Raw genomic sequence first — 18,571 nt, forward strand, 5'->3', positions numbered from 1 at the left:
TTATGTTAGCTGAAGTCCGTGTGTAATTACTCCCCTCCCCTGTTCCAACTTTCTTGCTTTCTCACTGATAATTCAACCAAAGGAATCATAAGAAAAGTGTTAACCCACATATAACTTTTGTCAGCTTTGGTGATAGCTCACTATTCATTTCCCCTAATCCAAGCTTATGAGTCTTTTGCTCACTTCTCCTCTTCAACTGCTGGGTTCTTCAGGTGATTGCACTCACCTGGTCATTACTCCTCTTAGGCACTACCCAACTCCCTATATAATATAATAGACCTGAGCTCATGCCCCTTTTAGGCTGTAGACCTCACTCCCTTGCGTGTTTCCTAATACCTAACAAAGGGAGTTGCAGTGAATCAACAAAAGGATGTAACTTGTTCCTGGTATATTCAATGAATATCAGGATTGAATCCCATTGGAAATGTTGAGTAAGTATTTTGTGTCCAGGGTATGGTCCGCTGTCTTCCCTTGAGTCACCTGGAATGTTGTGAATTTTTGTTATTGGGAATGCCACTGAATAGAAGGGCAAATCTGTACCTTCAGTCCACAGAAGGGTCAATGGCAGATTGCAGACCTTGAATCCGTAGAGTCATGGTGCTTTGTTTTTGTCAGTTTATTCTGTGAAGAAGTGGGATCAGTAATTCTCTTTGACCTCCTTTCTTTCTTTGGCACCCTAAGCTGGTGCCAAGTTCTGGAATTGTGACACATTTTATACCTCTTGGCTCTGAGTTGCTGACAGGCCTCAGAATAGGCCCAGAGTTATTCCCTTTTGTATGCAATATGTAATGAAATCTATACTATCTTGCTCCTCAAGAACCTTGATTTCTGTGTGTATCCTGCATGGAAAAGCAGAAAAGGGATGGAAGAAAATGGAATTAAGTTTAGAGTCCCCTCATCCTTCAGATCCTGGATGACATTTGCATGACAATGGGGGTTCTCAGCTTTCCTGGAAATGACAGTGGTGTCTATATGGTGTTGATATATCTACATAATATCTATAAAGTCTACTGGGGATTTCCAAAGAACAAAAACAAAAGATTCCAAAGGAGGCCAGAATTTACAAAAAAAAAAAAATCACTCAACATCTTAGGGAGAATGACTGAGTTCATTCATCTACTTGTTTATTCAACAAATATTTACTGAGCCCCTCTTTCATGTCAGGAGCTATGCTAGGTACTAGAGAGACAGCAGCAAACAAAATGAATCAAAGACCCGTTCACTCATGGACCTGACATCTTAGTGAGTAGTCAGATAACTGATAGTATAAATAAGGAAAATGGTAGACAGTGAGAAGGAACAAAAATTAAAGCAGGGGATGGGGCCTGGAATGACTGCTGGAGAAACCCCTCCTGAGGAATTGACTTAAATGATACTGTTTTTAAAAGGAAAAGCAGAGAGGATAGCATCATTAAACCCTCAAGCACCCATGGCCCAGTGAAAGTGGTTCTTGAGTAAAGACCTGAGAGAAAAAAGAGAAGGCCATGCAGATACTTGTGAAAGAGTGTTCCAGATTCCTTCAAAGGCCCTGGGGCAGGAGCTTCACTAGAATGTTTGAGGAGCAGCAAGGAGGCCATCTGGGCTGAATGGGGAAGATGAAGGGAGGGTGAGAGGAGAGGATGTCAGAGAAGGGGTCAGGGCCCAAACCATGATGGGTCTTGAGAGCCATGGGAAGGACTTTGGGTTTCTTTTTTAGTCTCTGTGTTTTACAATAGAGCCTCAGACATTATTTATCTAATAGCTGAGAGTTTGTACCCTTTTACCATCCTCTACTATTTCCTCCCATCCCCCAGGCCCTGGCAACCACTATGCTACTCTGTTTCTATGAAATTTATGTTTGTTTGTTTGTTTGGTTTTAAGATTCCATATAAAAATGATATCATATAGTGTTTGTCTTTGTCTGGCTTATTTCACTTAGCACAACACCCTCAACTCCATCCATGTTGTCAGAAAAGGTAGGATTTCATTTTTTTTTTTACCTCATGGCTGAATAATATTTCATTATATACACACACCATATTTTGCTTATCCATTCATTTATTGATGGACACTTAGGTTGTTTCCATAGCTTGACTATTGGGAGAAATGCTGCAATGAACATGAGGGTGCAGATTTCTCTTTGACATAGTGGTTTTATTTCCTTTGGATATATACCCAGAAATGAGATTATTGGAGCATATGGTAGCTCCATTTTTTTTTAAGAAACCTCCATACCATTTCTTTAGTGGTTATACAGATCTACAGTCCCACAACAGTGCACAAGGGTTTGTTTTTTTCCACAAAATCATCAACACTTATTTATCTCTTGTCTTCTTGGTGGTACCCATTCTAACAGGTGTTAGATAACACCTCACCGTGGTTTTGATTTGCATTTCCCTGATGATGACTGATGTAGAGCATCATTTTATGTACCTATTGACCATTTGAATGTGTTCTTTGTAAAAATGTCTATTCAGTATCTCTGCCCATTTTTTAATTGGATTTTTTTGTGGGATGAGTTACATGTGTTATTTGTATAGTTTGCATGTTAATCCTTTATCAGATATATGACTTAGAAGTAGTCTTCCCATTCTATAGCTTGTTTTTTTAATTTGTGTTGCTATTAGCAGAAACAAGGACCTTGGCATTTGAAGTAAGGACTCTGGATTTTGATCTGAGTGAAATGGGAAGTCATTGCAGGTTTTATTTTATTTTATTTTTTATTAACATATAATGTATTCCTGAGGAGAGAATAGACAGGATAATTTATAGTTTAACAGGATCTCTCTGGCTGTAGTGAAGAATAGAGTGTGGGGACAAGGGTAGGAGATTTTCCTGCAAGGAACATTGATTGCGGGGTATTGGATTAAGGTAGTCATATGAGGACTGGTGAGAAGTGGTTGAAATATGAATATATATTTGAAGTCTTCAATCTATACTAATAGATTGGGTGTGAGGTATGAGAAAGAGAGAAGTCAAGGCTGACCAAGATTTTCGTTCTGAACAGCTGGAAGGATGGGTTTCCTAGTTTTCTCAACTGTAAATTGATGATAATGTTGCTTATCAATGGATTATTGAGAGTTTTGAATGAATTGATTAACTAGTGATGCCCTTTCAGACTTCTAGCACAGAAGGTACCTCTTTAGGATAGAGTGTTGTGGCACCCAACTGTTCAACCTATACATAGATACATTTTGCTAATATTTTTGAGTTTCTTAAATATTTGTAGCTGCTTAAACATTACTTTCTTAATACATTGGTAATATTTACAGGTTACTATATATCATGTGCTCAGCTAAACTCATTATATACATTTCATTTAATCCTTAAGAAAAACCTATGAAAAAGATCTTGGTATTCTTACTTTATAAATAAGAAAATTAAAGTTCAGTGAGATTAAAAGAAATGCTGCTCTTGACCACTCAGCTGATAGGTGGTGGAACTGCAACTTAAACCAGCTGTGTCTAATTCTAAGGCTTGTTCTTTTAACTGTTGACATTCTTACTGCCTCCATCTTCTGTTTTTTGTTTTTTTTTTCTCAAAAATGGCCAAGTCCCTCTCTTGCTGATCACAGAGTTCTACCACCTTTTTAAAAATGTTTTTAAAAATTTTTTATTTATATTTTAAAATTTCTTTTCAGTGTTCCAGAATTCATTGTTTCTGCACCACACACAGTGCTCCATGCAATATGTGCCCTCCATAATACCCACCACAGGCTCACCCAACCTCCCACCCTCTGCCCCTCCAAAACCCTCAGTTTCTTTCTCAGAGGCCAGTCTCTCATGGTTCATATCCTTCTCCAATTTCCCCCAACTCACTTCTCCTCTCCATCTCCCCATGTCCTCTGTGTTAATCCTTATGCTCCCCCTTTTTGTGGGATAAAATTCTTTGAAAATTCCAGAGGACAAAGATCATAAAATACAAAGACAATGGTGGTTCATTTATCTTTAATATGAGTTTTAAAAATTTTCCCAATTGGTTGTCTTAATTTTATGATACCTTTTTTTCATGGAAAATTCATTTAAAAAAAATCACCTGTGTAGGTCCTTTTCTTCTGGACATAATGTCATATTTAGAAAGGCCATCTGAGTGATGAGATTATACAAATATTTTCCTTTTGGCTTTCTAATCCCAATATAATTTCATTTTATGTCTAAATATTTGATGAATCTGAAATTCATTTGCTATGTGTTGTGAAGTAGGTATCCCCTTTCCATTTTTCTGGAAGTCTAATGATCTGTGCCACCATCGTTTATTGGATAATTCCCCCCACTAAATGAAAATGCCACTTTTATTGCTTATTTTATTGCAGTGTGCTTTTCAGTCTATACCTGGCCTATCTTATTTATTCAGTAGACTTGTCTGTATCTGATGTGTCAGAACTACAGTGTTTTAATGATTACATAGCTTTGCAATATTTTTAGCATTTGTTAGTAGTCTTATTTTTTTTTCCAAAATTTCCCAAGTGTTCTTATTTGTTTATTTTTCCACGTGAATTTGAGAATCAACTTATCTGGTCAAGAAAATAACTATTCTTATTTTTAGTGGGGTCACATTAAATTTACAGATTAACTTAGGGAGGATGTAAAATCCTTACCATATTGGAACTTCCCATCCAAGAACATAGGTTGTCTTTCCATTTATATAAGTCTTAGTAGAATTTTAATGTTTTCTTTGCACGCATTTCTTGGTAAGTGTGTCCCTGTGTATTTTATCCTTTGTGTTACTATTATGTTGGTATTTGCTTTCATTTGCTGGGCATCTTCATTTGTAAAACTAATGATTTCTGCTTATTAATTCTGTACAATTACCTAGTTGGATTCCTTTACTTATTGGATGATTTGCTGGCATTTTCACCTGAAAATCATGACAATTTTCCCTCCTCCTTTCCAATTATGAAGCTTCTTTGTTACTCTATCTCTAGTTGACTTGACTTTTTATACAAACATAAAAATTTATATTGCTGATCAACATTTTGAGGATACTTCTAGTGTTTCCCAAATAAGCACAGCACAGACTTTTGAGTTGTGATGTGTGTGTGTGTGTGTGTGCATGTGTACATGTACGCATGTAAGAATTTTATCATACTTTAAGGTAAAAACGTGAGTTTTATTTTGATTGAGAATAGATGCTGAATTTTATGAAATGCCTTTTCAGTATCTATGGAGATCATCTTGTGATTTTTCTCTTTTGGTGCATTAATATGGAAAGTTATGTTAATAGATTTCTTAATACATCCCTGTGTTTGTGGAATACATGACTCATTTGTGTGAGAGGTGTCATTCTTTTACTGTGCTGCTGGATTCTCTTTGTTCATATTTTATTTAAAAACTTGTAATTATATTCCTAAGTTTGCCTACAGTTTTTATTTATGTTTCGTCTTTTTGGGTTTTAGAAATCTTTTTCTGTGCTCTGGACAGTTCAGTTTCAATAGCATGGCAGTTGTCTGCTTGTCTCTATGTAAGGATTAGATAGAATTTTTCTGTAAATCCAGTTGGGCCCTGATTTTTTAAGGGAGATCAGCTCTGTGACAATTTTTTTCTGTCTTTCCAGAGGTTGGTTTGGGGAATTTGTACTTTTCTATTAAATGATTCACTTCATTCGCGTTCACGGATCAAGTTGTATGATTTGCAAATAAGTCTTATATGATTCCTTTAATATCTTCTGTATCTGTGAATGTTTCTTACTTTGTGTATTTGTTTTTTTCCCTTCTTTTGTTGTTATGATAACTAACAATGCATTCTATTTTCCCCAAAAGAAGTACCTTTTGAATTTATATATGAATTCTACATTTAAAATTTTTTTATCCATTAATTTTTTGTATCAATATTAATTATTCCCTCTTACTTTTCTTGGATTTATTTTATTACATTATTTTTCTCTCCATATCCACCTCAGAGTTTACATTTGTACATTATTTACAAATTGCAGGATATATTCATATATATTCTTTTATTGGATTGTTACAAAGTTATGAAGTAATTGGTTTATACCCCCATTTTACAGATTTTTTAAAAAGGCCTAGAGAAATTAAATGGCTTGACTTAGGCCACAGATCTAGAAAGGAGCAGAGACAGGGTCCCAGTCGGGCCCACCCACCCAGATGCTGTTCTCCCAGCCTGTCCTTGGAAATGCAGCCACACGACCCTGGAGCTGCCACAGGCCTGCTCCCTCTGAATACCTCCCAGTCATTGCGCCAAACTCAGTCCTCCCTCAGCCATGTCATCATCTGTATCTGTTTAAGGTGAAGATCACAGCATGGGGATGCTTTAAGAAAAGCCAGGGGCTCTAATTCCAGCCACAAATCAGTTTCTGGTTCTTTATGACATTTGCCTCTAAAGCGCTTCCTCTGAGCTTAAAAAACTGACTCCAGAAAATCTCTCCTGGGGTGTGGTCTCTTCACCAATGCTAACTTGACAGCAAACAGAACATTTTTCTTAGTTTGCTCTTTGTCACCACAGAGCCACTAAAATTCCTTCTCAGCCTTGGCTGTGGGTTAAACTAAGTGCAGGGGCCCACCCACAGAGTCATGGAGAGGCACAGATGTAGGAGAGGGGGTTGCATGTTTTGTTTCAGGGGTGGGACCTTCAGCAAGTCAGTATGCCTATCATTTTTGAATACATTATACTATGGCATCTTAAAGAAACCAGGATACATGGGAGAATTTCCTCAGATTGCCTTTTTTCTTGGAAAAGATTTTCAATGGGGAGAAATCAAAGGGAACATGCAGTTTTGCTGTATCTTTTACTTATCTTTTCTTTGCTGCCATCTATTAATTTTGCCCCCTGCTTTTCACCTTTGAAACAGCTGACTGGAAAGATGCCATAAAGAGGAGAGTTGAAATGTGTGGACTTCACTTAGGGCAGCCACCAAAGCTTCTGTGCTGACTGTAGCCCTAAGTGCACAATTGTTGGTTTGACCAGTGCAGGCCTTACTTTTTACAGGCTTAGGAACTAGCCTTTGGAACCCTAAATAACCTTAATACAAGCCATGAACTTTCTCTAAACAATTAGGGTCTTGAGTAAAAACACAATTCATGATTTGCCCATTTTTCCATCCGCCATTATTTGGATTTGAGATGGATGACATCTCTACATAATAACAGGTGATATTATTAACCACAGAAATGGTGGTCTTTCCACTGGTGAAAGAAGGAATAGGCTAAGAACGATGTAAGCTAGAGCACAAAGGATGAAACTTAGTTGTAAGGAAGAGATTACTGGACACATGTGTAGTTAGCCATGAGAAGAAGTTATAGAAGGAAATTGGGCCATGTCACTGCCTGGACATTTCAAAAAAAATTTGCTAGATTTCATTATTTAGGAAGTATAGTTGATATTAAATTGGGAGATTTGTTCTAGATCCCTGGGCCAATAACTCTGTATAAGTTAGGGTTAAAAATTGTAGGCTATCTCTCCTCTTAAACTACTTCTATTCAACCACCTGCTGATAGGGTTCAGCTAGACCTGGCCACTTCCTGAAAACCATTCATCTCTTTCCAAAGCCTTGTTGTCCTCATTCTTGTCCCCCTCATATCTGATATTTTACCAGATTTGCTAGCTCCATCTCTGAAACTTTTAGTTTCCTTGGCTCTTCACTGCTGTGTGTTGGTTCAGGCCATCCTGGGCCCCAGCTGAAATACTACCATGGATCCCAAACCATATGGACAAATGATAGAATTCAGGCTGCTGTGGGAGCTCAGAATAAGTTCACTCTCATAAAATCTATTTGCTTCCTGTGTATGCACACAAGCCCACACCTGTGGGCATACAGGTCTGTGGGAAATGACCATGCTGTCTTTGTACAAATTTTGTGTGTATGTGTGTTGCTTTGCTTTTTTCTTATTCGGTTTCACACCTGAGCCTACCTAACAGTGGATAAATAGTAGCAGACAATGAAGGTTTTTTGGGGGGAATGGGATAGGAATTTAAAATTTTTACAAATAGCTACATTTACCTGATAGTTTTCTCTCTACAAAGTTACTTTTGCTGTCTTTTTGCTACAACAATTAATGGGGTCTTACTGCTACCCCAAAGTGTCACTCTCTCTGATCCCTCTAGTCCCTAGTTCATTGGTCATAATCTGTATAAGAGAGAGAGGTAGAGAGAGAGAAAGAGAGAGAGAGAATCAGTCACAACCCATACAACACCACTTGAGTATCTGTTGTGTATTAGGCACATTCTCAGTGTTTAGAACCCAGCAATGAATAAGATGGATGAGAATACCTGTCCTGAGTGTGGTCCTTCCTATACATAAGCTAGAAAGATCAATCCCCTGTTAAATATATTTGAGTAGCTCCCTGTAACCCATGGGATCTGGTGCCAACTGTCTCCACCTGGAATCAGGGTCTTCCTCATTTGGTCTGCAGAATATCTTGGCAACTTTCTCTGTCCCTTCCCACTTTCAGTCCTAGCCAACTGCCCCTCCCCAACCTCCTGTGCACTCCCACTTCTGTGGGCTGCTACCCCTGCCTCGACTACCCCCAAAGGAGTGAAGAGTGCCACCTTTGGAGCCCAGCCCAGGGAGTCTTTCCGAGACCCCTACCACCTCCTGCCCGGCACCCTGTGCTCCTGGCTTGCCCAAGGCTTCTCCTTGTGGCCACTGATGATGACACCTCCTGGACCAAACTCTGAACCCACTTCCCAACTAAGCCTCCAGCTTTGCACTTTTGTGTCCAGATCTGCACTGTCAGTGTTAGCAAAAACCCTATCCAGTCAGTTTAGCCAGAATCCCCACCTCAGTATCAAATCCATCCCCTTGCCCGCACCAGCCCTCAGGTGAGATCTGTTCACCCTGGCCTGCCTTTAACGAGAATCTTCGTAGGTCAGTTTCACCACAGTCCCTACCCTCATGCCCTCTCTTAGCAACTTTCTAGTTACTGACCTCCCTCCCTGCCACTTGGCTATAAATCCCCATTTTTCCTTGATATATTTGGAATTGAGCCTGGTTTTAGTTTCAGGCCTCTTTCTCCTGTTGCAATAGTTCCTGAATAAAACCTGTGTTTACCTTTAACTACTATCCAGCTCTGGATTCCTTTGGCACCCGCTGCGTGTCTGTCTCAGATGGGGAGTTCCCTGGAACAGAGTTCGGCCTCAAGGTCCAGGTGGGCGAGGTTGGGGCATGGCTGACTATAGCAGTAGGCTTGGGTCAGGTGGGTGAAACTTTCTGTGGGCCCTTTACTTAGGGTAACTGCAGAGGTGCTTATAAGCCTCCAAAATATCAAGAGGGGCAGGTTTTCTAGCCTTTGGCAAGAACCTTGCCTGCCAAGTCTGCACACCAGCTCACCACCCTGCACCTCCTCTCCCCAAAGTGCACAGGCTTTGGTCAGAGCCCAGACGGGAGCCTGCAAGAGGCCAAGACAACCAGAAGCTGCTATGGTCATCACCAGTTCTAGCTGCCCTGTGTGATCACAAGGGACCTGCAAATATGTGACTTTATGTGGCCCCATGAGAAAACTGGGACAGAGGCAAGGTGTCTACTTCACTGGAATGGCCTCAGACAAGTAAAGAGATTATCCAACATTGCCACATTGCCATCTTGTTTGCCTGGGTGGCTAGAGGGATAGGAACCTTTTTAAAGGATCTGGCTAGAGAAAAGACTGTCAGAGGGGTTGCATCTGATGTGGTGATGTTGCTGCCTCATCTCCTTGGGAGTTGGCCTGGGTTCCAGATGGCTCCCCCGGGAATCTGGATCATGCTGGCTGCTGGGCAGGGCTGAATAGGCCCAGGGCCACCAGGATCCCTGTGCTGGTGGATCCAAGCATCTGCTTGCTTCTCTATTTTTCTGTGAATAAAAAGGAGCATTAGCTAGTTTTTCCATGTGTTATTTCTGCAAATGCATATTGAGCACCACTGGGCCCTGCAGGAGTTGGGGAACAAGTGAGTGGGCCTTGCTAACAAGAGAAAGATGGTTGGGAAGAGTCAGAAATGCCACCAGAACCTCAAGGAACCTGCAGAGGGGGCAAGCTCTTTTCCAGCTGGGGATTCAGAAAAACTACAGAAAGGATGCTGGAGACAGTGGCTGAGGCTGAGTGTGAACACCTTTGTCAAAACAAAGAAAGGAGGAAGGCCAGGGACAGAACTGGGGCATGAAGGGAAAGAGGAACCACATTTCCTTCTGTGTTAGAGTCAGAGGCAAAGACTGCATCTAGTACAGCTGGCGAATAGGGTGTCTTGGGGTGCCTCTCTGCATAAGAACCCCCAACAAAAAGCTCAAGTGATAAAATACACCTATTTTCTATTAAATCAGGCTTTAATAAATTGTCCTTCCTCATACCATATCATATGCATTATTTAATTTGTTTGAGATGGAGTGCATTTTGCAGGCTGTATAAATCCATGGAAATTTATTAAGTCTTGACAGGGGTTATTGAATGTTATATTAAGTTTTTCAAATTGGCAAATGTTGGATGGCTTAAAAATTATTAATTAATGTATAACATTAAATACCAATAAATTGCATGGTGTATTTATGAACTATCTTTGAGGCTCATTAAATATGCATATGAGGCAATAAATCTATTCTCTTCTATAAATCTGTTCCGAATCATGGCGAGTTATGGTTTAGGTGGTAGTGAGGGAGAGGTCTAGACAATCACTGCATGTCACTGAGACTCCGGGTGATGTACAGGAAATAGGGGTCAGTCCCCTTCCACTTCCATCATTCTGGCTAACAGAATGGGAAGGAAGCTCAAGAAGGTGGACCCTTTAGGTTTCAGACATGGGATCAAAAGAGACAAAATATGGAAGTTGGAGCGATGCAGGTGAAAATTTCTACTCTGAACACCCACGTTTTGAAGTCATCATCCCATCACCATGAATGGCCAAAACAACAGCTGCCATTAGTTGACTGCTCTGACAACACTTTTCAAAAATTAGCCCACGTGATCCTTACACAAAGTTGGGAGGTGAAACAGGATTATTCCCAATCACAGAGGTTAAGTGCCTTGCTTAAGTTACTCATCCCAAAGCACCACCTCCTTTCATGACCCTATGCTGCCTCCATCCCAGGACTGGCCTCAATTATAGAACCTGAGAGACAGAGGGACTTTAGCCCTCCTACCTTCTCTGAGAGTGGTGACAAAAGCCATAATTAATGGGAACACCCAGACCAAGCTACTCTGGTTTTCAAAAGCTGTTGGTGCATCTTTACTGATGTCTGTGTCATTTCACTTGTTACAGAGCTGGAGTCACACCCACAGTTGTCACCTGTCTCATCCCCAATTTCTCCAGTGATAGGGGACTCACTACCTTCCAAGGCCTACTGACACACTACTTGGATTGTTGGAAATCCTCTTGTTTCTTTTTTTTATTCCCCAAGTTTAATGAGATGTAATGGACATACAGTACATATAAGTTTAGCCTGTCCAGCATAATGATTTGACTTACATATATTGTGCAATGATCACTACTGTAAGTTTAGCTAACAACCATCATCTTATATAGATACAAAAAAAAAGGAAAAGAAAAAAATAATTCTTCTTATAATGGGGACTCTGAGGATCAACTCTCTTAACACTCTTCTCTGTATCATACAACAGTAGTAGCTCTAGTCATCCTTTGGTACATGACATCCTGAACTCTTATCTTGTAAGTGGAAGTTTGTGCCTTTTGGTTACTTTCATCAAATTCCTTCTCCCTTTGCTTCACCTTTGTTAACCAAAAGTTACCATCTCCTTTTCTATGGGTTTGGGTTTTTGTTTAGTTTTGTTTTGTTTTTCAGATTTCACACATACAGTATTTGTCTTTCTCTATCTGACTTAAGGTAACGCTCTCAGGGTCCATCTGTGTTTTAGCAAGTGGTAGGATTTCCTCATTTTGGAATGATATTCCAGACGGAATGTCAAATGGAATAATATTCCATTTGTAATGGCTGAATAATATTCCAGCATGTGTGTGAGTGAGTGAGTGTGTGTGTGTGTGTGTGTGTGTGTGATATCACAACTTCTTTAGCCATCGATGGACAGCCAGTTGTTTCCATGTCTTGGCTATTGTAAATAATGCTATCATGAACATGGGGTGCAGATATCTCTTTTACTTTAGTGTTTTCATTTCTTCTAGATAAATATGCAGAAGTGGAATGGTTGGAACATATGGTAGTTCTATTTTTAATTTTTTGAGGAATCTCTACATCTTGTTTCTTTAGCTGTACCTTGGATGAGATAATCTGTCCTTTTTCACATGTTCTCCAGATGGCCACCAAAGGACAGTGTGGTTGGGGTGGGGGGTGGCAGGGACACTAATGAGATCAGGAGCCAAGTGCTCCACTCTTGAACACCTGCTTGCTCTCAGGCAGTTAAATCTCCCTGGATTCCATATTAGAACAATGAGGATGCAAGCCTGGGCAACCTCTGTGGTGCCAGCCAGCTTTGGGAGGCTTCAAGGCTGCTCCTGCTGGGAGCTTCGATGACATGAGGTCTCATGGGGGAAGTAAGAGGTCCCAGGCGTGAGCTCAGAAAATCTTCTTAGCTTTGCAATCTTGGGCATATCACTTGACCACTTTGAAGTTTGTTTCTTTTAGGGGGCTATCCTTGGAGCTTGGAAGTCATTCAACCTGTTGTGGCCCAGGCCTCAGTAAGGTGGGAGAGTGAATTAGACAAGCAAGGGAGGAATGAGCTGCCTCTGGGTCTGCAAGGTCGGGTACTGATGGTGCACGTGCTCAGTCATGTCCATGTCCTGTCCTGGTTCAAGTGGGTCCTCAAGAAAATGGGTGCTCAGGCAGCCTGCTTTCAATGAGGCCACATCCTTTGTGGAGGAATTGATTGTTAATTTGTTACAAAATTGTCCTGGGCAGTCTACTCTTGAGTAGGCTGGTTTAGGAACAAGGAGGCCAAGGAGCCACTTCAATGGCTTTGTGGTGTGCATTGATTCAACAAACATTTATTGGGCCCTCTTCTGTGCCAGGCACTAGAATAGAGAGAGGAAGAAGACTTGGTCTCTGCCCCCTTGTTCTTCCTAGACTGTGGAATTGGCATTTTTGAAGGTAGGCTGCTGTCTCTTCCATCCTCATGTGCCCACCGTTTGGCACCTAGCAGACACCCAATAGTCATTTATGAGATGGACAAATGCAGGAAGGCTGCCCACAAGCAGCTGGCAGTCCAATGGGCTGCGATTCACAGAAGTCACACTACTGTGACTAGGTGGGATGCAGAGGTAGCATGAGCTGGCTGTTCTGGCTTGTGGGTCCCTGACCTACAAGTAAGGACCGGACCAGCTGCTGTTCGAGGCTCCCTGGGTCTCTGGGAATCATGTGTTCTCTCCAGCAACTTCCCACTCCTGGAGCTTCCCTGGTATTGGAGAGAAGGAGGACACTGGCCCTTGGCTGGACCTGTTTATTCTTCTGTAAGCTCATTCAATAAGTACATATGTTTTTCCACTCATGACCTCATAAATCCTCCCATGATGCAGGGGACAAGTTTTGATACAATCATGTTTCCAATGAGGGTGATTCGCAGACTGAGTTTGGTCCATGCAGTAGAGCAGGGACTCGAACCCAAGGCTCTGCTGGAGAAAGTGGTAGAGGCAGCTAAGGCCTGAACTGAAACGATTGGACGTGTTGCCAGCTCCTGGCCTGCCCATCTCTGTGCTAGGGTTGGAGTTCTGGCCTCCTGAGTCTCGGGACACTGCTTCTGCCGGAGGCTCTATCTCCACTTACTTGAAAACCTCCTGGAACTGATTCTTCACCTTTTTTTCCAGCCCACAGAGGAACCACGCAGATCAGCAAGAGCACATGTGTTGTTGCTTGCGTGGGCCTGAGCAGAGATATAATTTTCCCTCTTTCAGTCCTGTGCCCAGAGCGGGCTGGTGGGCGAGGGCACGGGAACACTCCCGCAGAGGGAAAGTGCCGCCGTTCTGGCCCACTCAGATGACAAAGGTTTGAAACACGTTGCTTAGCTGGGGTTTGCTTTTCATTGCAACTTTATTTGAACCTGATTTTTCAGAGAGCTAAGGGATTGTGCCAGGGTAGCTTTTATTCGTGGGCAGCAGTCCGCTTCGACACTGTGCTATGTTCTTTGCTGGGAGAAGTGGTTCTGTGAGTAGGAGGTGGGGAGCAGCTGGGGTTGTGTCCTCCATGCCCCCTCCCACAGCACTGTCAGCCAGGACAGCAGAGGGGCTGTTTGCTGGCCTGTAGCTACTGGCCCAAATGCTGGCACCTTGAAGGTGGTTCAGCAGGTCACTTACAGAGAAGATACTGAGGCTGAGAGAGTCTAAGCCACACCCCAAATCATATGCCAGCAGGTGGTTCAGCATAGTTTGTAGGTGGCTGCTTTCTCCCTGTGCCCTCACATGACCCTTCTCGCCCTCACATGACCCTTCTCCAGTGTGTGTTCCTGGACGGAGAGAGAATTCCCTCTTTTTGTCTCTTGGTAAGGTCATTAAGCCCATCTTGGGGCCTACCCTCATGACAGCATCTGGACCTAGTCACTTCTCAATGCCCCACCCCAAAATATCACCACACGTGGGGCCAGGGCTTCAACATATGAATCTGGGGAGACATAAGCATTGCCGTCCTTCTGCCCATGAACCCCGGTATGATAACATTGAGTTCCGTGTTCTTTCCTCTGCCACTTGCCACAGATGGAGCCTTTTTCTATGAAGCAGCGAGCCTTTTCCTATGAAGCAGCTCTTGGAAAAGAAATAGAATTTCGCTGGATAACATTTCTCAGCAAGAGGGAAAAGGGAAGAATGAGGACAAGATGACATGATTTTCTAGGCATCTTAGATGGTAACCCACTACTCACCTGTCATCTGCTCCCCTACCAAAGCTGGGCTGGGGATGAAATTAAAAAGTAACTTCCTGCAAAAGGACCTAGCCCAGGATGTAGCTGAGCTGTCCCATGACTAGGGTCTGTGGTCAAAGTTAGGGTTGGGGTGGAGGACCGTTGCCGCTCCTGGGGCCATTGTTACCTGCCTCCCCATGAGCTGGTGGTCCTAACTCTCTGATACCGTGGACTGTTTTGAAAAGGACTTCAGGAGAGGATCTGGCAGCATTGGTCCCACTCTGTTATTGTGGACAAGATGCTCGCCTCTCTGTCCATCCATCTTCCTGTCAGTAAAAGACCCTCCAGTCAGTCCTTGCTCATCCCACACTCCTAAAGAAAGGTGTTTCACCCTGATTCCAGGCTTACATATTAAAACTACAAGTATATAGCACAATGTTCTCTGAGGACTAACATAGCAGAGTCTGCTGCCATCTGTTGAGATCCAACTGGCTGCCAGACACCTACTGAGGTGCCTACTCCTCCTTCCCACATCCCACAGAGGCAACTGGGATATGATGAGAAAGATTGTTGGGCAGTTGGAAAGATATGTGTTCCATTCTGGCTTTCTCATGCACTCCCTCTGTGGCCTTAAGTAAATGGCTTGACCTCTCTGAGCTTCAATTTCCTACCTATGAACAAGAATTAGAAGAAGAAGAAGAAGAAGAAGAAGAAGAAGAAGAAGAAGAAGAAGAAGAAGAAGAAGAAGAAGAAGAGGAAGAAGAAGAAGAAGAAAGAGGAGGAGGAGGAAGAAGAAGAAGAAGAAGAGAAGGAAGAAGAAGAAGGAGAAGAAGAGGAAGAAGAAAGAGAAAAATCTTCAGAAAAATCAGACACCATTTGGAAATCACTTAGTCACAGTACCAACAAAGTAGGCCCTCAAGAAATATCAGTAGCTTGTGCCTTTCTTGGGTCTCAGCTTTCTCATCTGTGGAGTGGGGATAGAATAGGTTTTAGAGGGCAGTTGGGAGGATAGAATGAAAGAATATGTGGAAAGTCTGGTGCTTTGAGGCTCAGCTAATGTCACTCCTTCCTTCCTTCACAGACCAGAGCTGGCAGCCATGAAACTAAGCTCAGTGAACCCTTTGCAGGTTTTCCAGGCAATAGGCATTTTGTTGACTGCCTTGGGAGGAGTGGCCAGTGTGGCATCTTTCTTTCCCACATTCGTTTTGTTGTGCTTGGTGACTTTCAACTAAGGTACTGAGACATCTATGACAGTTAGTGATGGGTTACTTTAAATTCTTAGCTTATAACATGGGTCAAGTTCATTCTTTCAAAATTGGTGTTCCATCAATTCCTATTAATTAAAACACTAGTCCTGTGATGCATGGTGTTCTCAGGGAACACTACTGAATGATGTATAGGAATGCCCTACCGGTCCAGAAGAACCAAATCTTAAGTATTTTCTATCAGATACATTCCCAAGAAATGGGAGAGAGCAAAACTCTTACTGAGTGGCTTACTGAATGAAACCTTGCAAACTCCATACACAAAGAAGTATGAATATTACTTCCAGAGGCATGCCAGTGTCTCCCTTGGGACCTGTGGTGTGTAACTCTTGGTAAAGTTCTTTTTAAAGTTTTTTTGTTTGTTTGTTTGTGGTGTGTGTGATAAAACATACATAAAGCAAAACTTACCTAGAGACCCCCTAGGCAGGAGTCTAAGGCTGAGCCCTTGACCTAACTTGAGTTCAGCCCTCAGTGAAAGGGACAGGTGGCACTTCTGTTTCCCCTCAATGGCCCTTCATACTTAAAGAGTGCTATTAAGTGCTTGTCTCAAGGCTGAACTCCAGGGTTCCTCTGGTCTATCACAATGACCCCATCTAGCCATTAATTCTGCTGTTGTTCTTCTCCTTGAGCTTTACTGCACATTCTCTACTTCCTCTAATGCTGTGAGTTCTGGCCAAGGATGCCTGGATGTGGTTAGGGGTCCTCATTTCTCTTGTTCTGCTCCATGCATAGGGAGAACTTTCACCTACTAATTTATATAATCTAACCCATCGTCTTTAATTAAATTTGTTCCTGAACAGTCCTTTTCACTGAGTTTCTTTGGATATGGCTAGGTAACGTCTCCAGCCCCACCCAGCTTGGTTTAAGAACACTGGACCGTGATTTCTTAAGAGTCTGACAGCTTCCAAGAACCAGCAGTTCACGAGTGTCACTGAGATATTCATGGGCAAGGCATCCAAGCTGGAATTTCCCACAGTGACACATGGGACCAGCTGCTTCAGGAAGCCTAGGCTGCTTGTGAAAAATACCGATTTTGAGGCCGAAGCCCCCACCTAGGACGTAAGAATTTCTAAAGGTGGTTTCTGAGAATTGGGATTTTTGTCAGGGACCCCGAGGGTGTGATTCTGGCATATTCAAAGATGACTCCTGCTGCTCGAACCTCCTAAGGAAATTTCTAAAAGCTTTAGACATTTTGTGCTCCCTTTTCACTTTCAATTTCAACCTGTAGGTGGAAAACAGGTCTTCATGTCACAAATCAGATTTGAAGTTAAAAAGTAAAGGATAGCACTTTCCACTGTGGGGAGGAGAAATTGCGGGGGTGGGCGTGTGGCTTCCCCAGGTCCTGGAGTCCACCTCTTTCTTCTCCATACCATTCCTCCTATTCTCTTCTCCACTGTCCCCCTGCTTTCTTTTCCTCTTGCCCCTTCATCTCTTCTTTCTTCCCCCTGATCAATGTGTCAGGTCGTGTCCAGGCAGGAAAACGGTGAGCACTGTCAAGCTGGTAGGTCAGGGAGAATTTAATAAAGATGTTGGACAGAATATAGGCAGAATAATGAGACCTGGTGCGGCATCCTGGAACCAGGAACAATAGGGAGCTGTTAACACCCTGAGCCCTGAGTGGGTGAGGGGAGACAGTGGTTGCTGTGGTCCAGAGTGAGCTATGCAGTGAGGACCACCCACAGGAGTTGGGTTGGGAACACAGCCCCCAAGTGGGCTCCCTTCTTGTCCCTGACTTCCTGCTCTTGCTCCTGCTGACTAAACCCAACCAGAAGAGGGCAAGGGAGCCCATGGACAGATGTAGCCCCCAGGTGCACACAATTCGGAGAGGATCTACAGGCCAGATGGAAGATTCTTGTGCCAGGGGAACGGAAGGAAATCTGTAGTTTCAGTTATTGATTGATTGATTGATTTTTACTTATCAATTTAAATGATAGGCTCTCTGTGCTTAATTTTAAATGGGCAGGTTGTGTCTAGTCTTTGAGTACATTATTGCCTTTGGCTGTCAGGAAGAAAGTGGAGAACCAGGGAGTCCCCAGAAGGAGAGAACTCAAGGGTAAACCAGTTTGCAAGGCTGGGAAGGGAGAAGTGACTCCCACCCTCTTGAGCACTAGGATCCTAGTGTGACAAAGCCTGGATACAGACCAGGCCAAGGGCCTCTGGGAAGGAGCAGGGTACTGCAGGGGCCCCCACCCACACTGCCCATCCCCTCTCCCACGAAATATATGAGAGGATGGCTCTCCGAGAAGGTCTGAAGTGCAGGTATTCTCCATCTCTGTTCTGATTGGCAGGGATAAGGGTCCTTGGGGCTGTGCTCTGAGCAGGGGGTGTCCACTGTCTGGGCACCCTCAGGATCAGGTCTCTGATCTCCAGTGATTGTCCAGCTAGAGACTTAGACCGTGCCCCAATCCAACAGGAGCATAGGAGCCTTCTGGAAAAGGAAGACAGGGCCGAAACCCCACACTTGCCCGTTTGTGCCAAGCCAGTGCTGTCCTTCTTCCTTGCTGAGCTGAGAGGGAGCTCAGAGTTCACTGCCTCTCCTACCTCATCTGGGCCCATCACACTTCCTATGGGTACAGTCCCATCCCCAGTTCATGGCCAGGCCCTCTCC

At 42.9% G+C, this 18,571-nt stretch overlaps 1 protein-coding gene and 1 long non-coding RNA gene across 2 annotated transcripts in view; both read left to right on the plus strand.

The window, feature by feature from the left end:
* XKR6 (XK related 6) overlaps window positions 1-18,571 on the plus strand; it is a 296,537-nt gene that overhangs the window by 218,980 nt on the left and 58,986 nt on the right. The gene's annotated exons all lie outside the window — the stretch shown is intronic.
* The window catches only part of LOC125092940 (uncharacterized), a 28,358-nt gene that overhangs the window by 3,153 nt on the left and 6,634 nt on the right, over window positions 1-18,571 (plus strand). The window contains exon 2 of the long non-coding RNA XR_007125109.1: window positions 15,780-15,931. This is a non-coding gene — a long non-coding RNA (uncharacterized LOC125092940). The remainder of the gene's footprint in view (window positions 1-15,779; window positions 15,932-18,571) is intronic.

This window comes from Lutra lutra, chromosome 2, assembly GCF_902655055.1.
Source record: "Lutra lutra chromosome 2, mLutLut1.2, whole genome shotgun sequence".
NCBI classification, from domain to species: domain Eukaryota; kingdom Metazoa; phylum Chordata; class Mammalia; order Carnivora; family Mustelidae; genus Lutra; species Lutra lutra.